A 24,928-nucleotide genomic window follows, 5' to 3' on the forward strand; every position below is an offset into this window, starting at 1 on the left:
CGATGGATGGCATTGCAGTGGTCGGGGAGAGAGAAGGGGCATTCCAGGGCTAGTCAGAGAATGTTATTTGAGATGCCATTGAAGAGCCATTGAAGATTTTTGAACAGGGCAGAGTCATGATTAAAAAAAATGTGTGTGTGTGGGTAGCAACTGTGTACGTACAGCATTTGTATGCACAATGGGCTGAAACGGGGAAAGACTGGAATTAAAGAAGCAGTTCAGATGGTCACAAATCCATTCTTCTAAACCATAAAGGCCTCATGGCTCTGAAAATAATGAAAATGACATTTAAAATGATCAAAACAGCCTTGCAAGGGAAAGAGAACCCCGACTTCCACCACCTTCTAAGAGACACCCTCTGAACTGCCTTCCTGCCTGATTTCTTCTTCGCTCCTTCCGCCCTCCTGCAGGAGCATTCTCTGTTGACAGTGACGCGGCGGGGCCAGGAGGCCAAGGAGGATCTGGTCTCCGTGAGGACGGCTTTGCCGTCGCCCAGTGCCAGCCATGCACACGCAGCTCTGGGTGGAAAGGAGTTTGCATTGAATCTGTTAGAAAGGAAACTCCAAAACCCTCTGTCGGAAATGACAGCTCTTGACGGGATGAAAGGAGGTGTCTTGCTCAGATCTTCACTTAAAACAATCTGGATTCCATTAGTATTCATTGAGGAGAGGCAGCGCCTAAGCAAGCAGCAGCCCCATGAATAAAATTAAAACTGGTATTGACTCTCGGGCAGATGGAGGGTGGGAGGGCGCTGCCAGGCGCCGGCTGGGGCTCTCGCAGCCCCGATTCTGGGAGCCAGATGTGGGCCATTCAAGGCGCTGCGTGTCCCTTGCAATCTGGCTGCTGTCCACAGCTGCCCCGCCATCAGACCTTTAAGCCGCCCCACGGCCTCGGCCAGGCTTCCAGGAGCGGAGTCAGCCCCCCGCCCCCGCTGCGTTCTTCCCAACCGTCTCCGCCGAGGGACCCATGCGGCTCCCCACCTTTGGTCCGTTCTGGGCTGGATTCTTACCCTGCCCTTTGGACTCCATGTTGCTATTTGTTCTAATTCTGATACTCGTCTCTTTGCCAGGCCTTTGGTTTATAGACCCCGCCTCCCTATCCCGCCAGGCCATTCTACTGCAGACAACAGAACACCACGCCTGGCCTCCCCCCGGAGCCCCACAGCCGCCCCCCCCCCCCCCCCCCCCCCCCCCCCCCCCCCCCCCCCCCCCCCCCCCCCCCCCCCCCCGCTCTGATCCAACCAGCTTTGTTCAGCTTAAGGTGACGCTTTATGCACGTGGGCGGCAGGGCAAGGCAGTCTTCCCTGGCAAAGCCCATCTGGCTGGACCTGATCACCATCTTCCTTCCCTGCCCCAGCCCCAAGTGTATATATAATGCCCACCTAAGAGGGACCAGGAAGGGGAAGGAAGAAGAGTCCCCTGGAAGGTGAAACTGTTCCATGGAAAAGACTTGAAAATTCCCACTTGCTTTTACTTAGCTCCCTTTTGCGGCTCCAAGCGGGTTAGGGTGACGCGACTCTGCAGGTCTGGTGTGCGCTCAGTGCCCGATTGCGTCTGCAGCTGTAGCTAGCAGCCCCAGCAGGGTCCCTGTTCGGGGAAGCACCTCCGTCTGGTCTCTGCTGCCCGTATGTTCCCCATTTCCCAGACCCGCCCGAGCAGCTGTCTCCACTGAGCCGCGGACGAGATTTCTGCTCCAGAGACCGCAGGCCGGGCAGCGCCTTCCCGAGTGCACTGTCCGCCGCACCCGCCTGTGCGCTGGGAGTGCCCGGGGGTGTGGGAGGAAGGGGGCCGGCCCTCGGGAGGAGCCCCCTGCTAGAGGGGCCGCCGGTTCCAGCCACTCTGATGACGGTTTTCCAGGTTCATTTGACGACAGAGAACAAAGGTGCTCTCGGGGATGTTCAAGGGCCCCGGGCCCACCAGCCCTCATGGCACCCCTGCTCCCCTCGCCCCTTCCCTGCTTTGTTCCCGCCTACACCAAGTCCTCCCTTCTCCTTATCTCTGCTTTAAAAAAAAAAATCTTTTATTTATTTTTGAGAGAGAGAGAGAGGGAATGTGAGAGGGGGAGAAACAGAAAGGAAGACAGAATCAGAAGCAGGCCCCAGGCTCTGAGCTGTCAGCACAGAGCCTGACACGGGGCTCAAACTCATGAACCGTGAGATCATGACCTGAGCTGAAGTCAGACACTTAACCGACTGAGCCCCCAGGCACCCCTCCTCATCTCTGCTTCTTCAACAGCCCCTCTGAGTCTGCACAAAATTACCGGTTAGACTTGACTGTGGCTCTTGGTCTTACGAGGCCAGCAGCCAAAGCCCCCCATGAGGGACTGACGGGAGCCCTCCTCTGGTGAGTGCCTGAGGTCGCAGGCGCTGGAGGGCCTGGGGCCTGGGGGCTCCAGACGGCCGCACACAACTGCTCCCCTGGGAATCTCTGTTGCCTGTAGTCCACACGAGACAAAGATGGGCGGGAGCTGCTTTGGATGAGTGACTGAGGCTCCTCCTGTTGTCATTCGATTAACTTCAGACCCCCCCCCAGGTCCTTGCAAAGGGATTCAGAGCTAAAATACGGTGTCTCCCTTAACTAGCTGCCTTAAATCGAGGTCACATCTGTACCCCCATCACCTTCCAGAAGCTGCCACCTGAAGACATAGCTGGAAAGGGTGGGTGATGGTTACCCTGGAGGTCGAGGTGGACACCTGGGTGACATTGATGCGTCATAAAGTTCAGGAGCATCTGGGTGCACAGGTGAGGGCCGTTGGGATGGAATCCAGATCTCACGGCCCCCAGGATGCCCTCCCGAACGGCTCACAGGGCAGGGCTCCGTCCTGTGCCTGCTGTCCGTGCCCCTGAGGGTCTGACCTTCAGCAACCACAGCAAAGACCTCCGCGGGGCTTACTCTGCCTGCGCTGCGCACCTCGTATGGATGCTATTGACCCCCTCGAGCCCCACCACCAACATGTGACACAGGTTCTAGTACTAACACCCCCATATTTTAGGAGGAGGGGCTTGCAAAGGGGAACTAACCTCCTGCTCCGGCAAGCGGAGGGGGGGCGGGATGCGGAGGCTGGAAGCCTGGGTTTACAACTCAGGTCTCTTAAGTACCAGCATCCGATTCTTTCTACCGCGACGTGCCTTTGTTTGCGTACCATGTGTTTTTGTGGCTCCGTCATTGGTCATGTTGGGTGCCTCTGCTTCGTCTTTAAGTCAGATCATAACACCTGAAGGTCAAGACTGTGCTGGACCCATCTTTGTTCTTCTCACAGCATCCGCACAGAATCTTACACGTATAATTGCTTAATATATGATGCGCGATTAACATGCTGAATCAAACACGGGACACTAAGCAATTTCAGTCTTTTTTCTCACTTACTTTGCCTCCTAAGAATCCCTCCAAGAATATACTTTACTCCCCCAGGAGAAGTTATTTTAAAAACGACATAACTAAGTACTTAAGAAAAACTCATCCCTCCTGATGAACTGATGCTCCTGCTGCTTCCCTTTTTATTTCTGCCACCGCGAAGCTCAAGGCGGTGTTTTTCCTTTGGAAGCTTCGGTATACCTCAATGTAAATTTTCTGCTGCAATTATGCTCCCCGTTATCATTTCTTAAATGTGTTATCTTTGTTTCCTTGTATTAATCGCTTTAGAATTTTTACCCACATGTCTGATCACAAGCTACCTCATTTTCTCTTCAGAGGTCTGACAGTCTGGAGTAGGTGTGCCTCAGTTTTCTTATGTGTAAAATGGGGGTAACAAGGGTCCCTACATCACAGGGTTGTCGTGAGGACCTGAAGGGGTTGAAGCATGAGAAATACCGGAGACAGAGCCTGGCAAACAATAACCACTCGGAGAAGAGGGAGGAGGGGGAATCAGAATGTTCTTCCAGGTTCCCCCAGAACCGCACACGCAGGCACGTGGAACATAACTCCCATCTAGGCGAGCTCTCTTCCGTGACCCCCGGCTTGTACAGCCAGCCACGTTCATGTTACCTCCCCTTCTACAGCTGGTAGACATCTCAAGATGCCCAGAGTGAACTCCTGAAATTACCATTCCGCATCTTTTCTTCCCTGAGTCTTCCTCATCTTGGGTGATGGCCGTTCCACAATCCCAGTTACTCAGGCCAAAACATTTATAGACGTCTTTACCTTCCATTTCCTCACACTGTACATCCAGTCCAACTTGGCTGTGCCTTCACAACAAACCCGATCCACCACTTCTCACCCCCTTTGCTGCTGTGGCCTCCCTCGGAGGGACCTGGGATTCTAGCTTCCTGGCCAGTTCTAGCTCCCCCCCCACCACCATCTGATGCCAGTGAATGGTCCTGCCCAAATGGACGCAGCTTCTGTACTCACTGTGGAAGCCTGCATCCTCACCTGAACGGACTGCCCTACAGGTCCCCTCTGGCCCCCACCCCTCTTCTGCCACTCATCTCCAGATGCCTCCCAGCTCTCCCTTACCTCCTCTAGGTCTCACATGCCACCTCCTCCAAGGGCCTTCCCTGACCGCCATCTCTAAAATTGCAACCTCCCCTACACACACCCCCGTCCACCTCCCTCACCTTATTTCTCTAAATAGCATCAGGCACCAGCAATTTACCATATGGAGATGCCGCTTAGCTTACTGATCAAGGCCAGATCACCTGGGCTGAGTCCTGACTCTTCCTCTCACTAGCTGGGTGACCTTGTGCAAGTTACTTAGACTCTCTGTACAACTTCCCCATCTTTAAAACCGACTATGGTAGCAATTACATGCATGAACATGTATGTAGAGCATCTGACATAAAGTAAGCACTCTGGAAATGCCAGCTACTATTTATTTATTAACTATCTCTCCTACCGGAATGAAAGCTCCCCTAGGAAACGAGGTGTTGCTTGCATATTTTGTTTGCTGCTCCATTGGCAATGTGTAGAGGAGTGGCTGGTATTTATTAGGTGCTCAATAAACGCTTGCCAGATGAATGAAGCTACACCCTGGGAGAAAGGTCTTATACAGAATTAGCAGAGGTTCACTTAGAAGTAACACTTAAAACTTTAAAAACAGAATAGAGAAAAAAGCTGGGATGCAAAGAAAAATTAACATCTGGATTTTAGGGGGCCTTCAGGGGGAGGGGGAATCTACAGTTACGGGAGACATAAAAGAACAATCAACAAATAAAGCCAAGAAACGGCCAGCAAGGCTAGCCCAGACCCAAGGTAGTGTGCTGTCACAAACACACCAGGGAAAAGAGAACTTCAAGAATCAGGGGAGCACTACTGAGATGGAGCAGCTCACGGCCCTGGTGGGACCATGAATCTGGCAGGCACAGGAGTACAGCTTAGTCTCAAGAGGGCAAATCCTGGGGCACCTGGGGGGCTCGGTCAGCTAAACGTCACACTTCAGCTCAGGTCATGATCTCGCAGTTTTTGAGTTCGAGCCCCGTGTCAGGCTCTGAGCCGACAGCTCGCCTGGAGCCTGCTTCGGATTCTGTATCTCCCTCTCTGTATCCCTCCCTACTTGTGCAGGTGCACATGCTCGCTCACTCTCTCTCTCTCTCTCTCTCTCTCTCTCAAATAAACATTAAAAAAAAAAAAGAGCAAATTTAGTAACAAGGTAGGAAGAAGGACCAAGATGAGCCAAAGAGGAAAGACGAGGCAGGAAATGGCAGCAGCCACTATTGACTGCTCTTGACATTAAAACAGCAAAAGTAAACAGAAAAGGAAAGTTGTCAAAATAGAGCTGTTCTCATTTCACACACAGAAGTCAGTCTTCACCAAGACTCTTTACATGAAGCCCTGTTTTCAAGTGAGGCATTGTTCCGAGTTACTATTTATTTATACATAATACACTTATTGATCACTATTTATGTGCTGTTGTTAAATGCACAAGTATCTCCCTTTCTGTTTTTCTAGTCTTATATATAAAGCATTTTTTTAACATTTACTCATTTTTGAGAGAGAGACAGACAGACAGAGCATGAGTGGAGGAGGGGCAGAGAGAGAGAGACACAGAATTGGAAGCAGGCTCCAGGCTCCGAGCTGTCAGCGCAGAGCCCAACATGGGGCTCGAACTCATGGACCAAGAACTCATGACCTGAGCTGAAGTCGGATGCTTAACTGACTGAGCCACCCAAGTGCCCCTGCCTTTTTTTTTTTTTGTTTTAAGAGTAAGGGCAAGCTGGACAGCTGGACATACATGTATACAATTTGTTCCTAAACAAGATTAGACAGCAAGCTCCGTTAACTCTCCTTTATTTTTTCTCATAGAACTCACAATCTCTTTGTGGACTGAATTCATTAACACATGAATTAAAAAACAAAATATATATATATATATGTTCTAGATTAGGGGCTGGAGAGAACACCCACCCCCCACCTACCTTCCACAGGTAGTAATTGATTTTCTAAGTTCCTTCATGGCAACTGAAACATGTAGGACTGTATAGCTTTTTTGTTATCTGCTTGGCACGGCAGTGGCTGTGACAGGGTTAACAGGCAAATGCCTCTGTCACGCAGAAGCGCCCCCAAGAGGCCCCTGTGAAGCAGCAGGGCCCTGGGCCTACCTTTAATGGGCTGCCGAGAAATGGGAGACCAGGGCAGCCAAGTCCTGAGGGCCCCGGGCACACACAGAGGCCAGGGGAGTGTGCCAGCCCCCAGAGCTGTGCTCCGAAGTTAAATCCATAACACTCGCGACCAGGTTGTAAATTTCAGGCCATAGTTCATTAACTCCAGAAGTTCAAAACGATACCCCCTGCCCGTCCAGTCAATGCAGCTGAGAGTTTTCCCGGCGTGTGATGATCCATCAACAATTGGATTCCAATATCTTTTGCTTCATTAATAGAGTCACACAGGCCCTTCCTACAGAGCCGGGTGCAGCTCCCGCCTCCACGCCTGCTGGCAGGGGCTGCATCGAAGCCATCTGCATCTGGAGCCTCAAGCTCCAGGCAGATTCCCAGGTGTGCCTTCTCCTGACCAGGATCTCCAGTTTGACCAAACCTAGCATCAAAATGCCTTCCATGGGGCTGTTTTAGCCTTAAAGAGAGATTCCCAGAGATGATTCAAGGGCATATCTTAGAAAACACGATGCAGCTTCAGCAATTAGGACTGCCTCCAAAAACTCATACCTGCAGCCTACTTCCTCTCCTAAAACTCATACCTGCAGCCTACTTCCTCTCCAACGTGACAGCTGTCTGCAGCCTAAGATGCAAGTGACTTCTGGGCCACCAGGAAGTCACGTCCTCTACACACGTTGCCTAAGCACTCATCGTACCCCAGACCAGGGCTAGGGTGGGTCCGTAACAAGGGGCCATGTGATTCCCTGCCAAGACGGGGATCGTAAGCTCCGAGTTTGTTAGGCTGTGGGTGACCCAGAGTGGCCAAAACCACGAGAAAACGGAGGTATGAGCACAATCCGTGCTCAGGGATCAGTGGTAACTGCCAAGACAGGAAACCGTCATGTGGCACGAAGTCTAAGGACAAGTTTGGACTTGAGAATGAGACAGAGCCAAAGTCAGGAGACTGTCCAAGGAAGCAGTGAGCAGGGGCAGCCGTGAAGGCAGGTGGATTTTAAGCCGTTTGCCGTAAACATCACGTGAGGCATGGTGGGTCAGTTTGGCTCATGGGCCCTGGCCGGGGTTCTGCCGCAGAGGCCCCGAAACGTGAGGGCGCCCTTCCCTTACCCAAACCTCCCTTCCCCACCGTCGGGCAGCCTTTGAAACCGCAAGAGTGCACCACACCCACAGGCGGGCAGCACCATCTTGACTTCCAAAACCTTTGTGAAATTCAAATGAAGGTTTTTTCCTAAGCAACCCTCCCCGCCCTGGGGATTCTTTATTTTTTTTTTTTCAAGATCCCAAAGTCTCTTGCCTTCTAAGCCACTAAAACTACCTATATTGTGGACCCCATAAACCTCCACTGCCCTTAAGCACTAGTAACATTTTCTGCCTCCTGTTAATAAATTGCTCCTCTCTTTGCACAGCAGAGTAAGATGAAGACAAAATTGGGGGGAATTATTTCCCAAGTATTGTTTCTCTAACAATAGCAATCCTTGCTCCTGAGAACTCTGTTTTGCTTAATATGTTCTTTCTGCAAAGTGGTAAAATGTGACAGTGTAATAACCCAAAAAGCAGCGTGAAGGGCCTGATTCCCCAAAGTGTCCACTGAGAAAACACACAAGTGTTTCCATCAAGAAGGAATTGTGTGCATTGAGAGAAGGTAAGTGCACAAAATAAGGGTCTGCAATAAAGTGGGGTCCGGGCGTCAAGGATTAAATGTTTGGATTCTTTGCTTCACAATAGAAGCACTTGAGGGAGGAACGGGTCTCCATTTCTTTCCTTGATGGGGAATCACACACACACAGCGAGTGCACGTCTTCTTCGGGATAAAAGGAAAATTGACTGGTTTAAACATAAAAAAAAGCACCTGGCCAACAAAAACAGCAATAATGCTGAACAAAACCAGAATAGATTTCAACAACGGTGGGCCTTGGAGCTAGGTCCTGGGGAGAACTCTCAGACAGCATGAGTTAGGTACGCCCTGAGACACACCGGCTAAAGGGTATTTTGCGACAGGTACAAGGTGATCTTTTAAGTCACTTCAAATATTTGCTGGCATCAGACAAGAGGAAGGGACTAGATCGTCAAGTCCACATGTTCCAGAAAACACTTTTTTCCCCTCTCAATTCCTTATTGTATCTCCCTTTTCTAATGAACTCCTGAACATACCTTTGAAGGCAGCATGTCCACCAACACGTTGCCGGATGGGAAGAGGCTTGGAAGGGTGGAGAGACAGGGGGCACAGCCTGAAGTGGTCAGAGGGTGATTTGCCAAGAGAAAAGGGTCGGAAGCTGGCCCGAAGAGATGAAAATCATAAATAGCAAGATGGAAGAGTGTATCACGTTCTCCCCTGGTGAAGGCAACAGGTGTGAAGCCGACACAGTGTGGACGCCAGTGCAGGTCAGATCCAGAGATCCAGGGCTCAGAAAGACACCTCCTCTGTGCCAGGCAGGCCCGCGGCGTATGGGCAAGCAGTTTTGTCCCGCATGCGGTGCCTTCTTTGTGCATTAATAGCCCCCGGTTCCACGTCTTCACTCTTCGCCGTGTGATCCGCAATCCCTCTCACTGAGTGGGCAACTTATATCTCCCTGCTCCTCGACTGTGGGTTTGGCCACATGACATGCTCTGGACAGCGGAACATTAGCCAACATAATGGCCAAGGGTTCCAGCAGGCTTGTGCCTGCTTTCTGCACTCAACCATTGTCATGAAAGACCAGGCCCCCTTGCCTGTTAGTCCCAGTAGGGGGTGAGGGACATATGGGACAGAAGTGGACTGCCCAAGCTGACCCGGCTTCGGGCCACCCCAGCCGCACAAATGAACTTCATGAGATCAGCAGAACCGCCCAGCTGAGCTCAGCCTACCCTTCGTTAGCCATCAGATTTGCAAGATAGACGATTACAATTTTATGCCTTGGAGTTTTGGTGGGCTCTGTTACACAGCATTTTGTGGCCACAGCTAGCCGATACAAGTTGTCAGCTGGGGGGTGGGGGGGATGGGTGGGAGCTGAAATACAGTTCTGTGCAAACTGACCTGAGCTAGGTCACATGGAGGAAAGGACTCAGCTTGCTAAGTCACACAAAGGCACCACGTGGGTTAGTGGCCATCCTTGTAGATATCAGTGCTACCCATTTTCCCATCCGTCCTCTCCATTCTCCTGCCCCCCCCCCACCCTAAAAGCCTCCTCAGCGTTTCCTCTGGCCTCCTCCTATCAGCCTGAAATCTAGACGCTGACCGTCAGCCTCAGTGAAGCCAACCAACCCTCTGGACTCTCTTATAACCTGGTCCTTCTAAAGCTCCCTCCACGTCAGCCTCCTGTCCCGGTCAGCCCCGGAGTGACTTTGCCTTCTTCCTTCTTCAGCACAGTTGGATAAAGGCTTGTCCCTCCAGTCACAGCCCCGAAGGTCAGCAGGCTCTGCACCTGTCCTGGGTCGACTCCGTGCTGCACGGGCCACCTTCCTTCCTCCAGCAGACAGGGGCCACACGTCCTGGAGGCACAGCAGGGTACAGATTCCCGCAAAGCTCCTCTTACCAACACGAGACAAGTCTGCAGAACACAGAGCGGAAAGTGGCTCGAGCATCACCGAGCTAGAGATCAAGGGCTCTCGGTGTTCAGGGGAGAAATTTACTTTTAGCTGGGGGTCTCAGGAGAGGTTTCAAGGAAGAAGTGACTTTGAACCAGATCTTGAAGGATGGAAAGGCTTTGCAGATGCAGTGAAAGGGAGGGCAGGGGAGGGAGGGTGCCGCCCTCCAGGCAGAGAAAGCAGCAGGAGAATCAGGGGGCGCCTTCCTCAAAGTTACGAAATCACCTTAGAACTGCTGAGGGAGGTTTGGCCTGGGTCCACATGCGGCGCTGGCACACGGGGATGGGGAATCTCCTTCCAAAAACCTCATTTGTCAACACCCTGGGCTCGGAGGAGAAAAACAGAAGCCAGCGTCTCGTTAGCTTTGAACGTCCACAGTCCCTTGCAACCGAGTGGCTGCTGTGACACAGACACAGCCTGGGTAAATAGCGCCGGATGGGATTGCAGCTAATAGGGTTATTAGTACCTGTCACATCCCAGGACGGCAGAAGAATGCGGAGGTTTTCTACTATAGATTAAAACCAACCAACGGGGAATTTTCCGGGCCTGGCAGCCACAGCTTTCTCTACAGACATCTTTTCCTCCAGCCATGCGGACAGGGGTAAGTAATTGTCCTGGGGAAGGATTGTCACCATGGTAAATGCAAAAGCAGGAACAAACCTGCCTCACTTAGCCTCAGGCAAGAACATGGGTATTTGAAATTCACAGATAATCCCCAAACCTTGCTTCAGCCTGCAAGCTGTGACCTCCTTTCTGGCCCGAGCAGTCACCCCAAAGAAAAGCCACCTTTATTCAGGCTTCGTGTGTTCTGCTCCTGGGAGGAGTCAGAACGAGGCAGGGAGCTAGAGAGCAAAGGCGGGGAAACTAGGGTCCAGATGTTCTGCAGAGCTGGGCTCTGGGAGCTGGGGCTCAGACAGGGCAGCTCACGGGGAGCAAGTCCCTGCCAAGTTGGGGAGCGTGACCGTCTCTGTTCCCTTTCACAAAGGTGCCCAGGAGCCCTCAAGAAAGGGCTCCAGGAGCACATAGGTCACAGGGTTGAGGCCCTGCTGGAGGCTTTTCCGCGAGACACGTCGGTGCCACCTGGCCTGGAAGAACGTCCCTGGGGAAAGGCACCGGCTGGGGAGAGCACAAGCCCGCCCACTTTCGTGCGCTTGCGCAGAAGGTATCTCGGGAGAGAGGCACAGAGCTTTGCGCTGCCTCCCCTTCCAAGTCTACGGCATCCCTCTCTTCAGGAGGAAAGCTCTGGTCACTAGGGAGAGGCTATGGAGCACCTGAGGCGGCGTGGGGCTTTGCTGCTGCCAAGGGATGCACACCCCTCCTAAAAAACTGTCATGGGTCCGGGCGCCTGGTGGCGCAGTTGGTTAAGCGTGTGACTTCGGCTCAGGTCATGATCTCACGGTTCATGGGTTCGAGCCCCGCATCCAGCTCTGTGCTGACAGCTCAGAGCCTGGAGCCTGTTTCAGATTCAGTATCTCACTCTCTCACTCTCTCGCTCTCTTTGGTGCTCCCCGGCTCTTTCTCGCTTTCAAAAATAAATAGAACATTTAAAAAAATGAAAAAATACTCTGTCAGGAGCTCCAAGGGAGCCCTGGGGTGAATCCCAGCTACTCAGTACATCAAGAAAAATAGGAGAATGAAACCCGGTGCTCACACTATCCTCTTTGGGCAGGACGTGCCCCACAGTCACCCTGGTTCAAGCCCCACTCGAGGAGGCAGGTTCTCTGGAGAAGGCCTGGCCCCATGACCCAGCAAGGCCTGTGGCTCTCGTTGGAGAAAGAGGCTCAGCTGCTCTCCGTTGTTTGGACCCCTCCTTCTTGCCCCATTGATCTTCAGCTACTCCTGGGAGTCAAACTCTTCACTCTGCTGTTAGGGACTGAATTGGGATGCTCACCCTCGCCTGTGTGTTGAAGTCCTACCCCGCAATGTGACTACATAGAGAAGGGCTCTTAGGGAGGTAATTAAGATTAAAATAGACCATAAAGATGGGGGGCCTGGGCGGCTCAGTCGGTTAAGCATCCGACTTTGACTCAGGTCAGGATCTCACAGTTCATGGTTTGAGCCCCACATCGGGCTCTGTGCTGACAGCTCAGAGCCTGGAGCCTGCTTTGGATTCTGTGTCTCCCTCTCTCTCTGCCCCTCCCACACTCTCTCAGTATTAAACATTAAAAAAAGTTAATAAAAACTAAGAAGAGGAAGAGATCCCAGTAACATGCACAGAGGAAAGACCTAGGAGGACACAGCCACAGGGGCACGGTGTCTGCAAGCCAAGGAGAGAGGTCTCGCCAGAAACCAGCCCTGATGGCACCTTGATCTTGGACTCCAGTCTCCAGACTGTGAGAAAAATCACTGTCTGTTGTTTAAGTCAGCCGGCCTGTGATGGTCTACAGCACAGCCTGAGCAGAATACTACACCTTCTGCGCCCATTCTGCCCTTGGGCACCATGGTGTCTTCCAGAAGAGGAAGAGGAGCCATTCTGATTCCAGCAAGCACCACAAATCAGTGTGGAGGACAGAAACACCACGCCCCAGATTAGAGGGCAGTGTGGCCAACTGGTTAAGGACATGAGCCATGAATTGATGAGCTCGGTCCATGGGAAGGTTAATTTTCCTTCCTCTCAAATGGGATGACAGCTGTTCCTTATCGTAGAGTTGTAGGAAAAATAAAGTTAAGTAACAGCACAGAGCAGGCACTTAACAAAATGGCACCTGTTGTGTTTATTATACTTGATTGCCCCTACCACTGAGTAGAGTGTGACCTTGGGCCTGGCTTCTCCATGTATAAATAAGGAAGGTAGATGCTTCGGTCTACCAAGTATGGTGAGAGTTTGAAAAGACGCAAAGATAAGGAAGATCAAGGAAGGAAAATGTCTCAGAAATCCAAGATGGGGCCCATCACCGTCATCATCATCATCATCATCGTCATCATCACCACCACCATCACCGTCACCATCATCACCACCACCACCACCTGGCCGCGGCGCTGCCTCCCCGTCGGAGTGAGGCCTGGCAGGCCTGCCTTGAGATCTCCGCCCTGTGCTCGGGCTCTTGCTCCTTCGGCAGACTCACAGGGACGGTCCAGCGGAGGTGTGAGGCCCCGCTGCCTGCTACCGCAGCCCCTGGCACACGCGGAAACCCTCCTTCCCCACCGCTCCTGCACGACCCGGCCTCCACAGTACAAACCAAAGTGGGAAGGAGGCAGGCAGGAAAACTGAGTCAGTCACTGATGCACCTTCCCCCCGCCACCCCTGCCAGGCCCTGACCCGGTGCCCGCAGGAAGAGAGTGCCCTCACCTCCATCCCTCAGAGGATGTAGGATAAAGGAGGTGGGGGCAGGGGGATGGTGGAGAGGGTCCTGGGAGCCCTCAGAACACAGCCACCATCCAAACGGGAGCAGCACTGATGGGAACTGAGTGGCGAGCCCGCCCTCTCTGTCCCCCACCTCAGCAGGGCTCTGGAAAAAGATGATGGCTGCTGGCAGCTCAGAGAGCCATCCTGGGTGGTCGGCTGCTCGCAGCCCAGCCCTCCGCTCCTTCCCTGATAATCCTGCCCACCAGCAGCGGAGGCACCACGCCAGCCCCAAGCCGGGCAGGCTTCTCAGACCTCTCCAGAAGACTCCCCGGCTGGTGGAACAGACCGGAACATGAAGCCTTTGGCGGGGGGGGGGGGGGGGGGGGGGGGGGGGGGGGGGGGGGGGGGGGGGGGGGGGGGGGGGGGGGGTCTCAGGTGCCGCTGAAATCTCAGGATTGAGATCCGGACTGGCTTTTTCTCTGGCAGCCGTTGACACGGCCTCTCTCTCTACCAGAAACTCTGGGAGGCCCAGGACAGAGGAAAGCAAGGGCATGCTTGGAAGGAGATTGAGAAGATTCTGGAATGCATCCTATGGGGCCGGGGCCAGCTCCCCGTAAAAAGCCTTCACAAGTCCCTCCTCCTCTTTCCCAACTCCTCTCAAAAAAGAAAAAAGAAAGAAAAGAAAAAGAAAAATGGTAAGAAGTACAATAAAATCAGGAGGTGACATTGCTATTAATCCCAGGCCTCCTGCACACAGAACAATTTAAAGAGCTGGTAGAGAAGCACACTCAGAAGTGTTATTTCGGAGCAGGGACAAAGCTCTCAATCCTGCCAGGAGGAGCCAGGCCCCGTTCGCTGCCCTCCGCCCTGTCCGCTGTTTACAGTAAAACTTCATCACAAGATGCTATTAAGCTTGGCAGTTACTGGAAACGCCAATGTCGCTGTTGACTCCCATCGCCCCAGGAAATCTGATCCAAGACAGAGTGGATTCAACAGGGAGACCCAGACCACCACTTGTTCCTCTTCAGAAAGTAGAAGGTGCCCTGGAGAGAGATAGGAGCCATCCGTGGGCTGGGGAGTGTGGGCTGCCCTCCCCTACTCTGCGGGCTGTAAAGATGATAATGAAATCAGCAGAGCTGGCAGGACAGATTCCAGGGCAAAATGAAAAGCAGTGTGGCCATTATGAGGAAGTTCCAGAAAGCACAGTCCAACCTCTTCTGCCTTCTCAGCTACCTTGACGGAGGGAGAGAAATAGCCTATTCTGTGATCTATAAATTAAAAAAAAAAATTGACATGGGGCCACCTTGAATTATTGGGGGTAGGGAGGCACGGGCTTCACACTTCCCTGAACGATGGTGACAAGACACAAGGACATGCTCACAGATGTCAGTCACCTACAGCACTTTCCACTTCCGTTCCCCAAAGCAGATACAACCTCTGGATACAAGCCACCAAGGGACTTGTTTAAAATTCTCTGTGATTAATTCATGGCATTTATCTTACTTTTATCTGAATTTTAGATGGGAGAAAAACTTTGGTGCTTCACCCAACATCCCAAAGCAAAACCTTATTCATCTCCATATCTCCGGTGACACATCAAGGCGTTCACTACGCTCTGGGTGAGTGGACGGTGTTGCCCACCGGAGCCAGACGTGGAAGGAGCAGTGGGCTTTCAACGGGGTAACTCGGGGTTGAATCCTGGCTCCATGATTTACTAGCTTTGTAACTTTGAAGCATAGATTCAATTTCCTATTTTGTAATTTGGGGATAATAATGCCCGGTTACGAGGCCATTGGGCAGATTCAACGAAATAGAGATGCCCAAGTGCTTCTCACAGTGTCTGACACATCAATAAATCTTGTTGAATCTGGATCTCAGGGAACAAATATTGACCTCACCCAGCGCCAGAGAGAAATGCCCACACCCCTGAATGGGGCACAGTCAGAAGCAGGGATTACCGGCTGCAGAGCCAGGGTCACCGGCTGCCGCCTTCCCGCATCTCTGAGCCACTGGTTTCTATTTCTTCCTGACCACTCCCCAGCTTATGTATGCTCAGGGAGAGCTAAAGAATTTTAATATCATCCTAAGTTAAACATCATTATGAAAGTAAACCTGCTGGAAAAAGCATATAATGCATCTCAAGGCCAAATGTAAATGGCTTTTAGATTTTCCATTATTTTAGGTTACCTGTGCCCAGGAGGGACTGGGGAGATACCTAAATTCATGCAGATAATCAAGAACAGATTATACTTCTGGGTGGCCTGCTCATTCTAGAGTCCAAAGCAAAAATCCTCAACCTGATCCCACTAAGAATCTACCTTCTGTGGTCACTCAAGTTAGGGACAGTAAGTGAGAAGATGATCCAAATTCCCAGGTGTGATGACTGCCTTTGCTAATGGCTACTCTTAAGCAGTAGAGAGGTCTTGTGTTCTGGAAGCTTCTGAATAAAAGAATTTGCCTCCCTCCTGAAATGTACATAAACCCATCTGCAGGTGCAGCCTCAGAAGATCTATCTCAACCAGAAATGGGGAGACCAGCATACCTCCCTCCCTCCTTCCCTCCTCCTCCTCTCTCTCTCTCTCTCTCAGTGATGAGTCAGTCACTCGCCATCTTGTATCAGGTATTTGTTCTCTAGCTATCAAGTCATGGTTACTGTCTTGCCCAATGTGGAGTAGATTCAGGGCCAAGTTTCCTCCCTGATAATCCGACAGTGGTGACGTTTTCCTTAACCGAGCCAGGCTCCCACCGGCACTGCCGTGCATGCCCGCGGCCTACACCCTCCACTTCTGTCCTGCGCGCTGTCTACCAGGAGTTCACATAGACACCACGTATCCAGCATCGGTCTTTGCTCTTTGTTGACTCCACTCCATAGATTATAAACTTTAGAAGGGCAGACTTTTGTCCAATGTATTCATTGATAGTAGACCTCAGTAGTTACTGACTGACTTGCCTCTTTCCCTCGTCTCCTGGTTTTTCAATCTTTGAACACAGGGACTTGTGTTTCCGTCACTACAACACCCAGTCTGACTTTGCCCTAAAGAAGGTGTAGGGTACGGTAGAAAGTTCAAGGACTTCACAGGCAGATGTAGACTTAAATCTCAACCATACCACCAGTAAGTTCTATGTAGGCCTGGGTAAGGCCTTAATTTTTTGTCTGAGCCTCCTTACCTTTATCTCTAAAAGGGGTATAATAGCACTTATAAACTGGTTTAAAGGATTAGATTATGTATACAAAAGTCCCTAGCAGGATTCCTGGCCCATAGATGAGGTTTAGCAAATGTTACTCTCTTCTTCACTTTCCCTCATCCAGAGATTCCATCAAGAGTCAGTGGATCACTTAGATAACACTCCTTGCATATGTTGATGCCTAATAAATGCTAGCTTCATTGTTCATGAAAACATTCACTGAGCTCCGTGATGTGCCAGGCTTGGTGCACAGTGCTGGGAATATGGAGACGAGAAGACGCAGGCACTACCCCCAAAAGAACTCATGCCTGGGGTGAGGATATGGGACAAGTCAGCAGATAACTGTATAAAACTAGAGAAGAGTGACCGTAAAGAAATGCACAGGGTACATGGGGGCCCTGAAGAGGCCTGGACCCTCTGACCGCCTGTGCATGAAGTCCTGAGCCAGCTCAGCCGGCTGGGACCCAGCCCCGACTGTGGCGATGGTGCCAATGATTGGTAATAATTGGCCCTGTTGAGCCCCACGTTTAACTCTCAGGTCACAGATCTGTAGGATATTAGAAAAGGGAGGTTTTCAAAACGCACTGAGCAGACCCCTCCCGGAAACCGGTCCCCTTCTCTCTACCGCGCCCCTGGCCCGGCAGTGGCAGTGAGACCCGCCGCCAACTCCTTCCTTCCTTCCCCCACGCCGGTCGTAGGAAAGAGGCTTAAAAACACAGGCCTCCAGTAGTACGTTGTACGGGACGGGAAAAGAGGCTAACACTGCCTATGTTCCTGCTTTTGTGCCAGGGACTCTCCTGGACATTTTACACGTTTGCTCATACAACTCTCACAGCCGCTCTGCGGGACAGGTGAGTGTTGGTTTGTCCATTCCACAGAGATGGAAACAGACTGCAAACACTTGTTTAAGGTTACCAAGGTACCAAGAAACCTGGTCTGGTCTCGTACAGCTGAGCAGGTTGTCCAGGGGCCACAGGCACCCAGCTGAGACTGAAATTCCACCTGAGTTCTCACAGGATGAGCCCCTGGCAGGGGCTGCACCCGCCTGAGGGAAGGGACAACTGTTTCTAGTCACACAAGAGCACAGTCTGCGTGCCTGCCACCACTCACCAGGCTGCACCTGCCTTTTCTGCAGACCAAGGTGCCATATGGGCCAACAGCAGCCTTGCTTGGGACCCAGATCAATCCAGTTCCAGAGCACAAGTGCTCCCCCACAAGTCCCTCAGTCCCTCAACACCCCCCAGCACCTTCACTTTACCATTGAGGACACGGGGCCACTACACGCCCCGAGCATTGCCATGCACCAGTTGTTAGAACAACACTGTGGGTGAGAATTGCCCACCACAACCCACAGGAAACACTGAACGTGGCTGAGCGCATTGCCCCGAGTTACATGAATAAGTGCCAGAACGAGGATTTGAACTTAGAATTTCTTGACCCTAGGCACAGATTCTTTCCATTATTATGCCAAGCTGCCTAAAGAGAACTATTAGTTCAGTCCTCGAGCTATCTCACAGAGCGCCTGGTGTTAGAATGGGTCTTCCGACTCCAAATTCAACGAACGGCTGTCATTGGCTGGTGGGCGGCTGCCACAGCTGTCTACTGGCACAGAAACACACTCCAAAACAGTGATTTATAAACAGCTCTTGACTTTTCTCAAAAGCCTACAACTTGGGGAGGACTCGGAAGGGATGGCTGATGTCTGTCCCATGTGGCTTCAGCAGGGATGGCTTGATAAGGGCTGGAGGGTTCAGTTCTTTGTTTTTAATTTATTTTGAGAGAGAGGGAGGGAGGGAGGGAGGGGCAGAGAGAAGGAGACAGAACCCCAAGCAGTCTCCTTGTTGTCAGCACAGAGCCCAATGTGGGGGCTCAAACCCCCAAACTGTAAGATCATGACCTGAGCTGAGATCAAGAGTCAGATGTTCAATCATCTGAGCCAACCAGGCGCCCCTGGAGAGTTCACTTCTAAGATTACTGTCACGTAAGAGCTCAATGAGGGTTGTCCTCTAAGGGCCTGGATCCCTCTCCATGGGGACCTCTCCTCCACTGGAGTGGCTTGGGCTTCCTTACAACATGGTAGCCAGGTTCCAAGAAAAAGCGTTCTAAAAGATCTGCCAGGTTTCTTCCCACTTAGTCTTGAAAGTTCCAGAATGCCATTTCTTCTGCATCTCATCCATGAAGAAATCCAGAGGTCAGCCAGATTCAAGAGGAGAAGAATCCGACTACCCCTCTCATAGGAGTAGAAGAGAATGGGCAGCAATCTCATTCACTACAAAGACCTTGTTTCTATAGAAAGTTATCATTGACATTTCCCAAAAATAGACTCCATTCAACTGTTACAGCATCAAATTGCCTTGCTACACAGAGGGTCGAATGCCCAAGCGTGTGGACGGGCACCCTCACCCCTGACCTACAGCGAATGTGACAGCCAGGAGAAGCGGAGATGATTCTGAGCCCAAAGCATTAGGGCACATCACAGGCCTGGCTGCCCCTTACTAACAGAAAAAATCACCGGAGCAAAATCAATCCGCACACCATCTGGTCTCCATGCACTCGCTGACTCCAGCCAGGCCCTCCGCCGCTCACTGTCACAGGTGCTAAATTCCCCTGGACATGCATGCCCGAGAAAGCCAGGGTTGAAAAACACTAATAAATCCATCTGAACATTGTGCTCTCTTGGGGCTTATCACTATTTCAGTTCTAGTCACAAAAATAACATACTGTAAAAGACTGATTAGTCATCGGATAATTGAGTTCTTAAATGTCAAAAACAATATCGTATGAATATTCAACAGATCATGCTACTGAAACTTACCTGTTCCATCAACAATGACTAACACTTCTCCCCCATTGTTCTTTCCCAGAAATTATGTTAATATGACTTTTCTGAGGTGATGAATGTGGTTCTCTTTAAAACATATTGTCTTATAGGTTAATGCATAATGAGCTTGTTAAAGGAAAATGGCTTGGGGGTCGTGCTGGATTCACATCTCCCTGCGTTTGCTTCACCTCCCGTTTCAGGGAGAGGGGGCACCAGAATTCCTTCCAGTGACAGACTTCAGAGCTCCACTCTTTGTGAATTCTATTTATCATTTGATTGATTGATTGATCGGTTGGTTGCCTAAGATGTGGGGGAGATGCACTGTTCTCACACAGCTTAAATTTGAACAAGGACCAAGGTTCAAGTTTTGTTAGGCACTGGTACATAACCGAGGTCCACAGAAAGTTAGAGTGGGATAGTCTAAATGTAAGACCTTACCTAGGTTTTTCTACACACACACACACACACGTCTCCCATTGGATAAGGGAGGCAGCAGAGTGAACAGTTGTGGCTGGATGGAATTTTCTGAGCCTGGAGTCCAGAGAGGAAACCTTCCCAAGCAGATCCTGCTTTCTCGTAGCCTGGCCTCAGCAGATGCTGCTACAGCTGGGCCCGGAGCAGCCTGGTGGAGCGGGAGCCATGTCGGGGCAGCGTGCAGGCCTGCAGTGTGCCAGGGGCCTTGCTCTTGGTGGGAGCAACAGGATATGCCAGGCACCAACTGCTCCTCCAGCCAGACGGTCTGCTCCGAGGGCTGTTCTAGCTCTTTCTAACCGGAAGTGTGAGCGCCTCTGGCAGGAGTCCTTCTCTCCCAGCCCCAGCCCAGCCTCGTGGGACTAGAATGTGGATGAAGATGCTCCAGGCTCATGGGCTTAAGGATTTATCACCACACCTGCCATCCTGCATCTCACCGCGGCTCCATCCCCAGCACAGCTCTGCCCCTGACCTAATCCTGTCACACTGCCATCTACCTAACCGACCTTCGAGGACCGCACAGTGCTTCTGTTCTCCCCCGGTAGAGCCTTCCTTCCTCTCCCAGCCATCCTGGCAAACAGTCGGCACAACTTACACAGATGCAAAAAGTGTCATGTTCCCCATCCGTCCCCGGCACCCCGTGCTTCTCTCCTACAGACGCTGGGCCCCCGGTGAATAGAGCCGCACAAGCCTGTTTGTAGAAAACACCCGGACAGCCACTTCTTCCCCTCCTGACGTTCCGGACGCTTGGAGAAGAGCGAGGAGACTCTAAATAATCATTCGCTTGTCCCAGAGTCCCCCTCGGCCTGCTGCCTGGTTTCAAGCGCACAGGTCCTGCTTCTTGCACCGTTGGGCCAGCCCGCCGGCCTCGGCTGGTCTTAAAGCAGCTCCACTGGGCAGCCCTGCAGGCCCCGATGATGGAGCGCTGACCCCGCCCAGCCCTCCCACCGGGCCTCAGGGAGGGGCGGGAGAGCCACTGGACAGAAGACCCCTGCTCCTGCCCTGGAGGGGCCAACGGGCCACTTCCAGAAGCAGGGTCCACGGAGAGCCACCCTGAGCAACGACCTACACAGGCAGAGACAGGATTCTGTTGCCACCGGGACGCGGGGCGGGTGCTTGGGCCCAGCTGCCAACCCCCTGGGCCAAAACAGGCTGGAAACTGGGCCCGGCCCTAACCCTTGCCAGCCTCATCTTACAAACAGAGGGACTGAATCTTCTTAAGCATGTTTTTAATTACTGCAAAAATGTTTCATCCTGAGCGGCCGTGTGGTTCCCAGTTACCCACGCGCAGATTGATGCTCTCGGTATGAACCGGTTAGCACAGACATTTAAACACAATTAGGATCGTGGGGAGCCAGCTCCGGAAGAGCTCATTAGTCGGGGGGCGGGGGGCAGTCAGGCACCGCGCTCACCGGATAACTAAGTTGTTTGTACTTTTGATGGGGAGGCGGAGCCATGATTGGTTTCTTTAATATTTCCCTTTTGATGGCAGACGGGAGTGCTGGAGACACACATACTCACACACACACACACACACACACACACACACACACACACGCAACATTCCCAGATAACCAGACAAACGCACCAGGAGGGCACTGGCAATGGGCAGGGCCGCAGAAGGTGGGCACCTCCCGGTGGAGCCTCTGACACCCAATTAGAACCGGTTCTACAGGGGTGAAGGAGCAGGGCCCACAGGGAGGGGTGAGGCACCGGCTCTCACAAAGGGGCCCCTGGAACCAGGAAAATGCCTGGGGGTGGGGGGCTGCCTCTTGGGGACCCAGGTGACACTAGCTAGCTATACCTGCCGAGGTCCTCGGTCAGTGCTCCGAAGGAGGCAAAACCCCCAGGGACCTCTGAGGGGTGGTGGGTGGAGGAAGGGAAGGGAAGAGGAAGAGAGATCTAGAACTATGGAGTTCCTCTGTTCCTTCAAGAGTCACTGCAAGATGCCTCTGAATCCTGAGTGAACTTCGGCCCCCACGAGGCAGTGGGCTTTGTGTATCTTTGTGTATCTCGTCTCTCAACAGCTGGGCTTACTCTGGCCTGCCCATGGGGAGCCTCTGACGGCCGTGTTCATGTTAACCCACTTTGTTCCTTTAGATATACGATCATTCACGCCGACATTTATGGCGGGGAGCGCGTCAGGAAGTATGCCGGGCGTGGACGGAAAGGCCCAGACAGAATCAGGCAACCACGGTCAAGAGGCTCCTCCCCCACTTCCATCCACCAGCCCCTCCTGGCCCTTCTTATCATGTCGCCACCCCGGGCTGCTCCCTGAGGTCCATCACATCATGGAAAGCACAGGCTTTGGAGGCAGTCTGATCGAAGTTCAAAACCTGCTTCCACCACAGGCTAGCTGGTAGCCTTGGGTAGTTACTTGACCTCCCTGAGGCTGTTTCACTCCTGTAGATTATGGGCTGTTGGGAAGATTAATTCAGATGACACAGAACATGTAGCCGTTCTAACAGTGATGGCACTGGCCTGGGCAGCAGGAACGTGACACGAATCTCTCCTGTTCCTACGCTGTCCTCACGGATCTGAACGTACCAGCCCCGAAGGTCTTCGGAACTTACACATTCCCTAGGGCCCATGTCTCAGGCCAGTGGCTCTCCAATTCTTTCTGATGATGACCGAGTACAACCTCTCGGCCCATCTCGTCCCCACATTTTCCCATTTACTAGAGATTTTTTCCAAAAATAGTGCCAAAAAACTTCAGGTACATTAGACACATGAAAGGCTTGTTCTCGGATAATGCCAAAATTATTATCCCAATCAACGCAGAGAATGGTAGTACTTTAAATAAATATCAGTGACGGCATGCCTTTTCGACTCAGCTCTCGGTGTATAAGTGAACCACAGACCGTGCTCCTGGATTTATTTCCAGAAGGCTCTTCTCCGAGCCCTGGGGCAGAAGCAGAGAACTCTCAGCAGAGGGTGTCCAACAACCAGTGGGAGCCAGCTGTTGCCCCTCCGCGGGGCCAGAGCCAGACCCCAGAGGTCCCCAGCGGTCCGCCCAGCTCTCTGCAAGCACCCAAGCCACGGGGAGCATTTCGGAGCGCTGACGGCTTTGTCATTTGCAGAGATGCTGGCATCCCCATATGTCGCCGCAGAGCGGATTGTCTCACATCAAGCACGAGAGAATCGCACCTCGGCGAGGAGTTCAGTAAATTCGTCTGTGAAACATATTCCGATTCCAAAGGCAATTTCCTAATTAGTAACAACACACAAAGCCTTGGCAATCTGAAAGCAGATCTCACAGCAGAGCTGGGTCTCCGGCTGAAGCAGCCTGAGAACAAGCATCGGCTGTCTCCGTGGCCCAAGACATGGGCTTCCGAAAACCCCAGGATCTGGGTTTGGAATCGAGCGCAGGCACACAGGAGCCAGGACGCTTAGGAGCGCTTCCTCTCCACTGGACCCATTCTCGTCCAAGCTGAGCTGGGGGCAAAGCGGGCTCACTAGGCACCGAAGCGAATTCATGCATTCAATGTTCACCGAAGATTCGCCAAGGGTGGGGCCAAGACAGACAGGATTTTCACCCTCCCAGACCTTACAGAGGACTAGGAAAAGCAGAACCGACTGAGTGATTAAGGAGTAGCAGAAAGGGTGGTGACCAGGCTCCTAGCTAGGCTGCCAGGGAGAGGAAGTTTTCTCAAAGGAAATGATACTTAAGCACAGTGAGACAGACTTGAATTCCAACAATACCACTGTGTCAGGGGTAAACAGTGGCGAGTCAGCCATCCTCTGAGTCTCCGTACCTCCTCCTCCAAAACGGGCACATGATAACTACCTCATAGGTTCACTATAAGGATCAGTTGAGGTAACAGACTTATGGGGCCTGGCACAACGTAAGGCACTTACTAGGTGTTCAATAAAAAGCAAACAAAACAATACCTCTTGCTATGGTTTAAGAAGGCCCCTCAACTTGTGGCTGATGAGACATGCAGGGAGCAGAACACGATCTCCTACCCCATGCATCCCCAAAGAGCACAGACATGGTATCTCAGTGGGCTCGTGGGGACCCAGCCAAGAACCCCGAACCCTGTTTCTAAAGGGCATCTGTAGCACCTGACAGGTCACGAGACTAGGAGGCACCTTATAGGAAGCCTGCCTTATCAGAAGGCCTGTTCATGGATCCAATCCCATCGAGTCTTCTATGAGGAGGAAGAGCCAGAGAGTCTCTGGCCCCCAGGCTGTCTCTGGGGGGGGCAGCAGTGGGCCCCCACCTCTAACGGGGGGTCTCGGAGCCTCAGACTGTGCTCCCAGCTGCACCCTTAACTGGATGGTCTGTATCGCCTTCCCATCCCACGTTCTCAACTTTCTCATCCCTAAAACAGGAAGAATCTTTTCCTGTTATTTTCCCCAATGTCCTATGCAGGTTGTAAATGCCTGAGTGGAAATGTCACTGTTAAGCTCAAAAGAAGAAATCCCGAGGAGGGTCTCCCGCAACCAATCAGTTCTTCCTTGTCTCCCTGCAAAGCGGACCGCAGCCCAGGGACCCCTGGGGACCGAGGTGCCCCCTCTCTCCACCTACATTCCCAAGCTGTGCTCTCAGCTCCGCTGGGTCCCGGGCTTGCACCCGGTGCGCCTCGGGGGCTCACTCTCACCCCGCTCCCGTCACATCTCATGTCACTGCGTCTCCCTTCGCGGGGGCCGCACTCCCGCTCACTGATCCCAGAGCCCCGAGGCCGAGCAAGCTTCTGGCCGGCATCATCAGAGGCCCTGGGCATTTGATTCGTCGCTGCACAGGGCTGCACACTGATACATTTGTACCACAGGAAGCAGAAAACTAGTTTAACATCTCATTTATTTCATAGATGAGAAAGTAATTCCCTGCTGAATGATTGTCCCGAACCAACAATTCAGAGAGGGGGAATTTACAGTGCTGCCAAGGACCGGGGTGCATTACTGTAGCACCGTTATAGAACGGAGCTGAACCTTTTTTCTCCCTCCTGTTAGCCTGAAGAGAAAAGCCATTAAATATGATTAAGGTTAAGAGATTGCTAAAATTACAAACAGCCGCCATTCAATTATTTTGCTCTATAAAATGCAACACAGATTG

This window comes from Suricata suricatta, chromosome 11 (genome assembly GCF_006229205.1).
Source record: "Suricata suricatta isolate VVHF042 chromosome 11, meerkat_22Aug2017_6uvM2_HiC, whole genome shotgun sequence".
Classification (NCBI taxonomy): Eukaryota; Metazoa; Chordata; class Mammalia; order Carnivora; family Herpestidae; genus Suricata; species Suricata suricatta.